We start from the raw sequence: 13,027 nt of genomic DNA, 5'->3' as shown, positions 1-13,027 counted from the left end.
TCATGTTCACGTCTATTTGGCTAAATCTCATGTTCACGTCTATTTGGCTAAATCTCCTATTCACGTTGGAAGTCTCTGTTGATGTTGCTTTCATTGATGGGCTGTAAATGAAACACATCACTACCCTCTTAGTCTCTTTAATGAGAACAAAGGCATAGAACTTAGATCATTTGATGCAAATGATTTCTTCCAGCTCATGCTTGAGCTATAATTAATTTAGGAGCTGACCGATGCAATTTTTTTACTTTAAGCTTGCTAGTTGTCTCGTCTAATTGGAATTGGAAAATCTAGACATGAAGTTTTGTGACAATGCATCAGTTTTTATTGTTGGTTTCATTGAAAAATGTTTTAAGGCAGATGAAACGCTCCTCTCCATAACAGACATTGCTGACAGTCACCCCATGGATGTGCTAATGCGGTTGCATCTAAATAGTTAGGGTACATGTTGCCGCTGCAATTAACTTTAAGCTCTCACTAATAAAGTGTATCAAGTACACACTTAGGAAATATAGGACTTTTTCACTTTTGCACATTGTTGAGAGGCGGTAACTCTATAACCAATTCTGTCTTTTCTCTCTCATCAGTTACTGCAATATGGAGAAGGAGGATCAAGCAAGAAATGCAAAAGTTGACAGCCATTTGCATGCCTTCACCTCGCCTCAATCTGGTTCGTGAATCGGTCGGCTCACCCACTCACCCCACTATGATCAGCTCGCTCTCTCCTCTCCCCGCTCTTTCCTTCTATATCCAAACCATGCATCAATTTCCTTTTACAATCCAACCAACTGCCTTATATTACTTACATACGCCCGAGGATAACGGGGGAGGACGATGGCAATGGCAAGGAGGTGGTGGTCCTCACGTGTGGCAAGTGTGAGGTCTACCTAATAGGACTATACATAGGACTAAGGTGAGTATTGTGAAAGTTCAAGCTCTAAATCCTAATTTGTGAGGTATAATTTGTGCATGTTTAATGTTTGTGCCGTGATTTTAGTTGCATGAATCGTGTCAATTGGTAAAAGACATGATCATAAAGCTAAAACCAGAAGTGTTTTTCTTTTCATGACTTGCATTTGCATTAATGCTTCATAAGGAACTTGAATTTAAGAAACTTGGAGTGCATACTGTTTTTATAGAACTCTGTGATGATCGAGAGAATGTAATTAGTGATCCAGAAAGTGAATTTTACTTTGCGGCCATAGAAGGCTTAAAGTGTGGCACTAAACTTATATTTGGAGATCAACTTTTTGATGTATTGCTTTCTTTTTTATGTTCTTTTCCCAATTTAGTTCGTGTTGTTTAAAATTCTATTATTCTCTCTTCTACTGCCACAGGATACTATCCATAATATGTAGAGAAATATGCCATTATGGGAATATACAAAATTAGTAACTACTTCACATTTGTACGAAGGAAAGGAAAGATTCATTGCGTTAAATCTTATTAATATTTACATCACGTTGGTAATATCGGTTTTTTTGCATTAACAGAAACCTTTGGAAATTGTTTTAGATAACTTAGAGAAATTTCCTAGCGCATCAAAGCTAATTGTTGATGAACGAGATCGGTGAGTGTTCTTTCATGGAATAGATCTTCCCTAAGCATTATTAATATTTTATTTTTATTGATTACCATTTTTCCTTTTAGGGTAATGTCCGAACGAATGCAAACAGAAGCAAAAAATTATAAGTCAATTGACACAGTTGTTGGACAATGCCGTGGCATGGAGAAAATTTTAAAGCGGTTAGTTTTAATAATTGATTGTTTCATACATGTTAATTCATATAAATGCCTTTACTTGTCTAAAATCCTAAATTTAAGTCCGTTGCTTTATGTTAGGTAAAGGATCTTTCAGAACTTCTATCAGAATAGCTTGCCATTACGCAAACTTACATGAGACAAAGCAGCAACTGAGATGAAAGGCCCTTATTAAAACTTCGACCTAATTTATAGGTATTTTCAGACTTAATTTGCAAGAAATAGTTCTTGGTAAATCATTTGATGAACTTCAAGGTTGCTCACTCTAGTGTAAAGGAGCTAAAATAGGTCATATGTTATCTAATATGTACTAATTCAATACTAAATTTTAACTTTTTTGTGAGAATACTCCACATGCAAAGTGAAGAGCATTTGGTTAGTGGTGGTAGACATGACATGATGATTATAATGGTATTTATGTATTTGGCTACACATGATAAAAATTCATGAACTTTTATGTGAGTGCATGCATGTGCATATATATATATGTGTGTGTGTGTGTAAATAAAAGTTTAGGATGTTATGAAGTTATAAATTTTTACGGATCTCAATTTGAGTTTTTGGTTTGCCCAGAATGAATATTTGAAGTTTGCCGAGCATTCTAGACTTCCGCAAATAGTAGTTTCGGGACTGATTTTTATTCAGTTTTTGGCTAGTTATTAATTCGACCAAATGAGGGTTTTGTAGTATGTCGAAAGAGGTTTCTTTGGACTCTAAGTTTGCTTGAATCGGAGTTCGTAAGAGGAAGTTATAGCCTGAGCAAATTTGTCACGCAAGCTAAGTGTAACGGACAGCAATTGTATCCAATTCTGTCTCTTCTCTCTCATCAGTTACTCCAATATGGAGAAGGAGGATCAAGCAAGAAATGCAAAAGTTGATAGCCATTTGCATGCCTTCACCTCGCCTCAATCTGGTTCGCGAATCGGTCGGCTAACCCACTCACCCCATTATGCTCAGCTCGCTCTCTCCTCTCCCCGCTCTCTCCATCTATAGCCAAACCATACATCAATTTCCTTTTGCAATCCAACCAACCGCTTCATATTACTTACATACGCCCAAGGATAACGGGGGGAGGACGATGGCAATGACAAAGAGGTGGTGGTCCTCACGTGCGGCAAGTGTAAGGTCTACCTAATAGGACCATACATAGGACTAAGGTGAGTATTGTGAAAGTTCAAGCTCTAAATCCTAATTTGTGAGGTACAATTTGTGCATGTTTAATGTTTGTGCCGTGATTTTAGTTGCAGGAATCCTATCAACTGGTAAAAGACATCATCATAAAGCTAAAACAAGAAGTGTTTTTCTTTTCATGACTTGCATTTGCATTAATGCTTCATAAGGAACTTGAATTTAAGAAACCTGGAGTGCAGGCTGTTTTTATAGAACTCTGTGATGATTGAAAGGATGTAATTAGTGATCTAAAAAGTGAATTTTACTTTGCGGTCATAGAAGGCTTAAAGTGTAGCACTAAACTTATATTTGGGGGTCAATTTTTTGAGGTATTGCTTTCTTTTTTATGTTCTTTTCCCAATTTAGTTCGTGTCATTTAAAATTCTATTATTCTCTCTTCTACTGCCACATGATACCATCCATAATATGTGGAGAAATATGTCATTATGGGAATACACAAAATTAGCAACTACTTCACATTTGTACAAAGGAAAGGTGAGATTCATTGCGTTAAATCTTATTAATATTTATATTACGTTGGTAATATCGGTTTTTCTGCATTAGCAGAAACCTTTGGAAATTATTTTAGATAACTTAGAGAAATTTCCGAGAGCATCGAAGATAATTGTTGATGAACGAGATCGGTGAGTGTTCTTTCATGGAATAGATCTTCCCTAAGCATTATTAATATTTTATTTTTATTGATTACCATTTTTCCTTTTAGGGTTATGTCCGAACGATTGCAAATAGAAGCAAAAAATTATAAGTCAATTAACACAGTTGTTGGACAAGGCCATCTGAGTGGCATGGAGAAAATTTTAAAACGGTTAGCTTTAATAATTGATTATTTCGTACATGTTAATTCATATAAATGTCTTTACTTATCTAAAATCCTAAATTTAAGTCCGTAACACCATCTTTTTCTATGAGTACATATATATATATATAGAAATGGAAGTTTAGGGTGTTACGAAGTTATAAATTGTTACAATTCTCAATTTGAGCTTTTGGTTTGCCCAGAATGAATTTTTGAAGTTTGCCGCGCGTTCTAGACTTACACAAACAGTAGTTTTGGGACTGATTTTTTTTCGGTTTTCGGCTAGTTATTGATTCGACCAAATGAGGGTTTTGTAGTATGTCGAAAGAGCTTTCTTTGGACTCTAAGTCTGCTTGAATCGGAGCTCGTGAGAGGAAGTTACGGCTTGAGCAAATTTGTCACGCAAGCTAAGTGTAACGGACAGCAATTGTATCCAATTATGTCTCTTCTCTCTCATCAGTTACTGCAATATGGAGAAGGACAATCAAGCAAGAAATGCAAAAGTTGATAGCCATTTGCATGCCTTCACCTCGCCTCAATCTGGTTCGCGAATCGGTCGGCTCGCCCACTCACCCCCTATGGTTAGCTCGCTCTCTCCTCTCCCCGCTCTTTCCTTCTATAGCCAAACCATACATCAATTTCCTTTTACAATCCAACCAACCGCCTCATATTACTTACATACGCCCAAGGATAACGGGGGGAGGACGATGGCAATGACAAGGAGGTGGTGGTCCTCACGTGTGGCAAGTGTGAGGTCTACCTAATAGGACCATACATAGGACTAAGGTGAGTATTGTGAAAGTTCAAGCTCTAAATCCTAATTTGTGAGGCATAATTTGTGCATGTTTAATGTTTGTGCCGTGATTTTAGTTGCAGGAATCCTATCAACTGGTAAAAGACATCATCATAAAGCTAAAACAAGAAGTGTTTTTCTTTTCATGACTTGCATTTGCATTAATGCTTCATAAGGAACTTGAATTTAAGAAACCTGGAGTGCAGGCTGTTTTTATAGAACTCTGTGATGATTGAAAGGATGTAATTAGTGATCCAGAAAGTGAATTTTACTTTGCGGCCATAGAAGGCTTAAAGTGTAGCACTAAACTTATATTTGGAGATCAACTTTTTGAGGTATCGCTTTCTTTTTTATGTTCTTTTCCCAATTTAGTTCGTGTTGTTTAAATTTATATATTGTTTTCTCTTCTACTGCCACAGGATACCATCCATAATATGTGGAGAAATATGTCATTATGGGAATATACAAAATTAGCAACTACTTCACATTTGTACGAAGGAAAGGTAAGATTCATTGCGTTAAATCTTATTAATATTTATATTACGTTGGTAATATCGGTTTTTCTGCATTAGCAGAAACCTTTGGAAATTATTTTAGATAACTTAGAGAAATTTCCGAGAGCATCGAAGATAATTGTTGATGAACGAGATCGGTGAGTGTTCTTTCATGGAATAGATCTTCCCTAAGCATTATTAATATTTTATTTTTATTGATTACCATTTTTCCTTTTGACGTCAAAGTTTTGACATTTGTTGCAAATTACCTTCGACTTTTCAAACATTACTATATGCGCCTTTAAATCTTGAAATCGATTGCCATGTCCATACAAGCGCTAACTCGGACTGATTTTTAACTAAACATTTTGCCATGTTGTTGTCAATTGACTAATAAAAGTGAATTGCATTCAACAGCTCATCATCAACGAAAGCAGCTCATCATCAACATCAACAGAGACAAATGATGTTAAATAACCAATGGCCAGTGATAATTTGAATCTCAGTGTGCTGATGAAGCTGGACAGGCTTCACTAAAGTAGGACAAGATAATTTGATGTGATAGAATGTAGAACTATAGCTATGAAGAGGAGATGGATTTTACCTATATAATTTCCTTATTCTTGGATCCTTTACTTTTAAAGCCTCTCCTTTTCTTAAGAAAGAAAATGAAGTTTATGCTCACATTTTATATGGACAGCTTTTCGATATCATTATTCTTGCTAAAATTTGCGTTGCCTTATTTTTACCACCTGTATATTCTTCATTCCTATCATATTACTTACATACGCCTAAGGATAACGGGGGGAGGACGATGGCAATGACAAGGAGGTGGTGGTCCTCACGTGTGGCAAGTGTGAGGTCTACCTAATAGGACCATACATAGGACTAAGGTGAGTACCGTGAAAGTTCAAGCTCTAAATCCTAATTTGTGAGGCATAATTTGTGCATGTTTAATGTTTGTGCCGTGATTTTAGTTGCAGGAATCCTATCAACTGGTAAAAGACATCATCATAAAGCTAAAACAAGAAGTGTTTTTCTTTTCATGACTTGCATTTCCATTAATGCTTCATAGAAACTTGAATTTAAGAAACCTGGAGTGCAGGCTGTTTTTATAGAACTCTGTGATGATTGAAAGGATCAACTTTTTGAGGTATCGCTTTCTTTTTATGTTCTTTTCCCAATTTAGTTCCTGTTATTTAAATTTATATATTGTTTTCTCTTCTACTGCCACAGGATACCATCCATAATATGTGGAGAAATATGTCATTATGGGAATATACAAAATTAGCAACTACTTCTTATTTGTACGAAGGAAAGGTAAGATTCATTGCGTAAAATCTTATTAATATTTATATTACGTTGGTAATATCGGTTTTTCCGCATTAGCAGAAACCTTTGAAAATTATTTTAGATAACTTAGAGAAATTTCCCAGAGCATCGAAGATAATTGTTAATGAACGAGATCGGTGAGTGTTCTTTCATGGAATAGATCTTCCCTAAGCATTATTAATATTTTATTTTTATTGATTACCATTTTTCCTTTTGACGTCAAAGTTTTGACATTTGTTGCAAATTACCTTCGACTTTTCAAACTTTACTATATGCGCCTTTAAATCTTGAAATCGATTGCCATGTCCATGCCAGCGCTAACTCGGACTGATTTTTAACTAAACGTTTTGCCATGATATTTTCAACTGACTAATAAAAGTGAATTGCATTCAACAGCTCATCATCAACGAAAACAGCTCATCATCAACATCAACAGAGACAAATGATGTTAAATAACCAATGGCCGTGATAATTTGAATCTCGGTGATGAAGCGACGTTCACTAAAGTGGACAAGATAATTTGATATGATAGAATGTAGAACTATAGCTATGAAGAGGAGATGGATTTCACCTATATAATTTCCTTATTCTTGGATCCTTTACTTTTAAAGCCTCTCCTTTTCTTAAGAAAGAAAATGAAGTTTATGCTCACATTTTATATGGACAGCTTTTCGATATCATTATTCTTGCTAAAATTTGCGTTGCCTTATTTTTACCACATTGTATATTCTTCATTCCTATCATCGGTTTTGCGTTAACAAAACATGAGCAACGAGCATCAATTTGACTAGGCTGAAATTTTGGACCCATCCGATGGAACTATCATTCTCAACTGCGATGAACTTTTCCTAGAAAAACAATGAAGATGTTCCTTCATTAGATATTCGGAAGAATTACGTTTTGCCTTCAAAGTTTTGACATTTGTTGCAAATTACCTTCGACTTTTCAAACTTTACTATATGCGCCTTTAAATCTTGAAATCGATTGCCATGTCCATGCTAGCGCTAACTCGGTCTCATTTTTAACTAAACATTTTGCCATGTTGTTATCAACTGACTAATAAAAGTGAATTGCATTCAGCAGCTCATCATCAACGAAAGCAGCTCATCATCAATATCAACAGAGACAAATGATGTTAAATAACCAATGGCCAGTGATAATTTGAATCTCAGTGTGCTGATGAAGCTGGACAGGCTTCACTAAAGTGGGACAAGATAATTTGATGTGATAGAATATAGAACTATGGCTATGAAGAGGAGATGGATTTCACCTATATAATTTCCATATTCCTGGATCCTTTACTTGTAAAGCCTCTCCTTTTCTTAAGAAAGAAAATGAAGTTTATGCTCACATTTTGTATGGTCAGCTTTTCTATATCATTATTCATGCTAAAATTTACGTTGCCTTATTTTTACCAGCTGTATATTCTTCATTCCTGTCATCAGTTTTTTGCGTTAACAAAAACAGAGAGCAACTGAGCAGCAAAAAATTATAAGTCAATTAACACAGTTGTTGGACAAGGCTATCTGAGTGGCATGGAGAAAATTTTAAAACGGTTAGCTTTAATAATTGATTATTTCGTACATGTTAATTCATATAAATCTCTTTACTTATCTAAAATCCTAAATTTAAGTCCGTAACACCATCTTTTTCTGTGAATACATATATATATATATATATATATATATGGAAATGGAAGTTTAGGGTGTTATGAGTTATAAATTGTTACAATTCTCAATTTGAGCTTTTGGTTTGCCCAGAATGAATTTTTGAAGTTTGCCGCGCATTCTAGACTTACACAAATAGTAGTTTTGGGACTGATTTTTTTTTCGGTTTTCGGCTAGTTATTGATTCGACCAAATAAGGGTTTTTTAGTACGTCGAAAGAGCTTTCTTTGGACTCTAAGTTTGCTTGAATCGGAGCTCGGGAGAGGAAGTTACGGCTTGAGCAAATTTGTCACGCAAGTTAAGTGTAACGGACAGCAATTGTATCTAATTCTGTCTCTTCTCTCTCATCAGTTACTGCAATATGGAGAAGGAGGATCAAGCAAGAAATGCAAAAGTTGACAGCCATTTGCATGCCTTCACCTCGCCTCAATCTGGTTCGCGAATCGGTCGGCTCGCCCACTCACCCCCTATGGTCAGCTCGCTCTCTCCTCTCCCCGCTCTCTCCTTCTATAGCCAAACCATACATCAATTTCCTTTTACAATCCAACCAACCGCCTCATATTACTTACATACGCCTAAGGATAACGGGGGGAGGACGATGGCAATGACAAGGAGGTGGTGGTCCTCACGTGTGGCAAGTGTGAGGTCTACCTAATAGGACCATACATAAGACTAATGTGAGTATGGTGAAAGTTCAAGCTCTAAATCCTAATTTGTGAGGCATAATTTGTGCATGTTTAATGTTTGTGCCGTGATTTTAGTTGCAGGAATCCTATCAACTGGTAAAAGACATCATCATAAAGCTAAAACAAGAAGTGTTTTTCTTTTCATGACTTGCATTTGCATTAATGCTTCATAAGGAACTTGAATTTAAGAAACCTGGAGTGCAGGCTGTTTTTATAGAACTCTGTGATGATTGAAAGGATGTAATTAGTGATCCAGAAAGTGAATTTTACTTTGCGGCCATAGAAGGCTTAAAGTGTAGCACTAAACTTATATTTGGAGATCAACTTTTTGAGGTATTGCTTTCTTTTTTATGTTCTTTTCCCAATTTAGTTCGTGTTGTTTAAATTTATATATTGTTTTCTCTTCTACTGCCACAAGATACCATCCATAATATGTGGAGAAATATGTCATTATGAGAATATACAAAATTACCAACTACTTCACATTTGTACGAAGGAAAGGTAAGATTCATTGCGTTAAATCTTATTAATATTTATATTACGTTGGTAATATCGGTTTTTCTGCATTAGCAGAAACCTTTGGAAATTATTTTAGATAACTTAGAGAAATTTCCCAGAGCATCGAAGATAATTGTTGATGAACGAGACCGGTGAGTATTCTTTCATGGAATAGATCTTCCCTAAGCATTATTAATATTTTATTTTTATTGATTACCATTTTTCCTTTTGACGTCAAAGTTTTGACATTTGTTGCAAATTACCTTCGACTTTTCAAACTTTACTATATGCGCCTTTAAATCTTGAAATCGATTGCCATGTCCATGCAAGCGCTAACTCGGACTGATTTTTAACTAAACATTTTGCCATGTTGTTTTCAACTGACTAATAAAAGTGAATTGCATTCAACAGCTCATCATCAACGAAAGCAGCTCATCATCAACATCAACAGAGACAAATGATGTTAAATAACCAATGGCCAGTGATAATTTGAATCTCAGTGTGCTGATGAAGCTGGACAGGCTTCACTAAAGTGGGACAAGATAATTTGATGTGATAGAATGTAGAACTATAGCTATGAAGAGGAGATGGATTTCACCTATATAATTTCCTTATTCCTTGATCCTTTACTTTTAAAGCCTCTCCTTTTCTTAAGAAAGAAAATGAAGTTTATGCTCACATTTTATATGGACAGCTTTTCGATATCATTATTCTTGCTAAAATTTGCGTTGCCTTATTTTTACCAGCTGTATATTCTTCATTCCTGTCATCAGTTTTTTGCGTTAACAAAAACAGTGAGCAACTGAGCATCAATTTGACTAGGCTGAAATTTTGGACCCATCCGACTGGAACTATCATTCTCAACTTGCTGATGAACTTTTCCTAGAAAAACAATGAAGATGTTCCTTCATTAGATATTCGGAAGAATCACGTTTTGCCTTCAAAGTTTTGACATTTGTTGCAAATTACCTTCGACTTTTCAAACTTTACTATATGCGCCTTTAAATCTTGAAATCGATTGCCATGTCCATGCTAGAGCTAACTCGGTCTCATTTTTAACTAAACATTTTGCCATGTTGTTATCAACTGACTAATAAAAGTGAATTGCATTCAGCAGCTCATCATCAACGAAAGCAGCTCATAATCAACATCAACAGAGACAAATGATGTTAAATAACCAATGGCCAGTGATAATTTGAATCTCAGTGTGCTGATGAAGCTGGACAGGCTTCACTAAAGTGGGACAAGATAATTTGATGTGATAGAATATAGAACTATGGCTATGAAGAGGAGATGGATTTCACCTATATAATTTCCATATTCCTGGATCCTTTACTTGTAAAGCCTCTCCTTTTCTTAAGAAAGAAAATGAAGTTTATGCTCACATTTTGTATGGTCAGCTTTTCTATATCATTATTCATGCTAAAATTTACGTTGCCTTATTTTTACCAGCTGTATATTCTTCATTCATGTCATCAGTTTTTTACGTTAACAAAAACAGAGAGCAACTGAGCAGCAAAAAATTATAAGTCAATTAACACAGTTGTTGGACAAGGCTATCTGAGTGGCATGGAGAAAATTTGAAAACGGTTAGCTTTAATAATTGATTATTTCGTACATGTTAATTCATATAAATGTCTTTACTTATCTAAAATCCTAAATTTAAGTCCGTAACACCATCTTTTTCTGTAAGTACACATATATATATATATATATATATATATATATATATATATGGAAGTTTAGGGTGTTATGAGTTATAAATTGTTACAATTCTCAATTTGAGCTTTTGGTTTGCCCAGAATGAATTTTTGAAGTTTGCCGCGCATTCTAGACTTACACAAACAGTAGTTTTGGGACTGATTTTTTTTCGGTTTTCGGCTAGTTATTGATTCGACCAAATAAGGGTTTTGTAGTACGTCGAAAGAGCTTTCTTTGGACTCTAAGTTTGCTTGAATCGGAGCTCGGGAGAGGAAGTTACGGCTTGAGCAAATTTGTCACGCAAGCTAAGTGTAACGGACAGCAATTGTATCTAATTCTGTCTCTTCTCTCTCATCAGTTACTGCAATATGGAGAAGGAGGATCAAGCAAGAAATGCAAAAGTTGACAGCCATTTGCATGCCTTCACCTCGCCTCAATCTGGTTCGCGAATCGGTCGGCTCGCCCACTCACCCCCTATGGTCAGCTCGCTCTCTCCTCTCCCCGCTCTCTCCTTCTATAGCCAAACCATACATCAATTTCCTTTTACAATCCAACCAACCACCTCATATTACTTACATACGCCCAAGGATAACGGGGGGAGGACGATGGCAATGATAAGGAGGTGGTGGTCCTCACGTATGGCAAGTGTGAGGTCTACCTAATAGGACCATACATAGGACTAAAGTGGGTATTGTGAAAGTTCAAGCTCTAAATCCTAATTTGTGAGGCATAATTTGTGCATGTTTAATGTTTGTACCGTGATTTTAGTTGCAGGAATCCTATCAACTGGTAAAAGACATCATCATAAAGCTAAAACAAGAAGTGTTTTTCTTTTCATGACTTGCATTTGCATTAATGCTTCATAAGGAACTTGAATTTAAGAAACCTGGAGTGCATGCTGTTTTTATAGAACTCTGTGATGATTGAAAGGATGTAATTAGTGATCCAGAAAGTGAATTTTACTTTGCGGCCATAGATGGCTTAAAGTGTAGCACTAAACTTATATTTGGAGATCAACTTTTTGAGGTATTACTTTCTTTTTTATTTTCTTTTCCCAATTTAGTTCGTGTTGTTTAAAATTCTATTGTTCTCTCTTCAACTGCCACAGGATACCATCCATAATATGTGGAGAAATATGTCATTATGGGAATATACAAAATTAGCAACTACTTCACATTTGTACGAAGGAAAGGTAAGATTCATTGCGTTAAATCTTATTAATATTTCTATCACGTTGGTAATATCGGTTTTTCTGCATTAGCAGAAACCTTTGGAAATTATTTTAGATAACTTAGAGAAATTTCCCAGAGCATCGAAGATAATTGTTGATGAACGAGATCGGTGAGTGTTCTTTCATGGAATAGATCTTCCCTAAGCATTATTAATATTTTATTTTTACTGATTACCATTTTTCCTTTTAGGGTTATGTCCGAACGATTGCAAATAGAAGCAAAAAAATTATAAGTCAATTAACACAGTTGTTGGACAAGGCCATCTGAGTGGTATGGAGAAAATTTTAAAGCGGTTAGTTTTAATAATTGATTATTTCGTACATGTTAATTCATATAAATGTCTTTACTTATCTAAAATCCTAAATTTAAGTCCGTAACACCATCTTTTTCTGTGAGTGTATATGGAAATTGAAGTTTAGGGTGTTATGAAGTTATAAATTGTTACAATTCTCAATTTGAGCTTTTGGTTTGCCCAGAATGAATTTTTGAAATTTGCCGCGCGTTCTAGACTTACACAAACAGTAGCTTTTGGATTGATTTTTTTCGGTTTTCGGCTAGTTATTGATTCAACCAAATAAGGGTTTTGTAGTATGTCGAAAGAGCTTTCTTTGGATTCTAAATTTGCTTAAATCGGAGTTCGTGAGAGGAATTTACGGCTTGAGCAAATTTGTCACGCAAGCTAAGTGTAACAGACAGCAATTGTATCCACTTTGGGCGAGCTTGCTGTTGGCACGTAGGTGTCGTTTTATCAACAAATGAGCGTAATTTTGTTGAGTCATTCGCTAGAATATCGATTTACTCGATTTTTTATACCGTTTTTCGATTAATTGTTAGGTATTCAAGTGCATCGGCTCGAGTAACTACTAAAGTTGATTTTTT

Source organism: Syzygium oleosum, unplaced genomic scaffold (assembly GCF_021117445.2).
Source record: "Syzygium oleosum isolate NSW1041296 unplaced genomic scaffold, Sole_v2.1 Sole_v2.10, whole genome shotgun sequence".
Classification (NCBI taxonomy): domain Eukaryota; kingdom Viridiplantae; phylum Streptophyta; class Magnoliopsida; order Myrtales; family Myrtaceae; genus Syzygium; species Syzygium oleosum.
Note: the sequence above shows the minus strand (reverse complement) of the source record.